This window comes from Alligator sinensis, unplaced genomic scaffold (genome assembly GCF_000455745.1).
Source record: "Alligator sinensis unplaced genomic scaffold, ASM45574v1 scaffold628_1, whole genome shotgun sequence".
NCBI lineage: Eukaryota > Metazoa > Chordata > Crocodylia > Alligatoridae > Alligator > Alligator sinensis.
The window spans coordinates 1,402,891-1,403,437 of record NW_005841873.1 but is presented as its reverse complement, the minus strand read 5'-3'; the positions used below and the strand labels follow the sequence as shown (position 1 = coordinate 1,403,437).

At 71.7% G+C, this 547-nt stretch overlaps 1 protein-coding gene across 1 annotated transcript in view; it reads left to right on the top strand.

The window, feature by feature from the left end:
• ULK1 (unc-51 like autophagy activating kinase 1) overlaps positions 1-547 on the top strand; it is a 91,127-nt gene that overhangs the window by 570 nt on the left and 90,010 nt on the right.

The following is a 547-nucleotide window of genomic DNA, read 5'->3' as shown; positions in this document are numbered from 1 at the left end:
TCAGCCCTGGGCTGGAGCCGCCTCCCAGCGCGCCTGCGCCAGCGCTCGCCGTCCTGCGCCGGGAGCCCGCAGAGCTTTGTGTGCGGCGCCGGCTCCCCGCATCGCATCGCCCCGCGCCCGCCCGCGCCCCCCGCGTTCCAGGGGCTTAAGGCGCCTCGGGCTTAAGGCGCCTTATTTAAGGTGGACTAGCGCTTAAGGTGGAATTAGTGTTTTTGTGGCCGGTGGACTCGCTGGGGGCGCGCAGGGAGCGCCCCAAAAGGATGGGGCAGGAGGCCTGTTAGCCAGGGAGCCGGCCCCTTCCCTGCTGAGGATGCCCGTGTCCCGCCCGTCCTCCAGGAAAAGGCAAGCAGAGCGGGTGGGAGCCTCCTGCCAGATGTGCACCGCCCACCAGATGTGGAGCGGGCAGCTGTTCCAGCGGGGCTCCAGCTCCTGATCCCGCTCCAGGAGTGGGGGGCCGGGGTCTGCTCTGCGCCTGCCCCCCTACCCCTGCTGCGGGTCGCATCCTCCCGCCCACCCGGGACGCCGCGCCGCGCCCAGCCATGGAGGC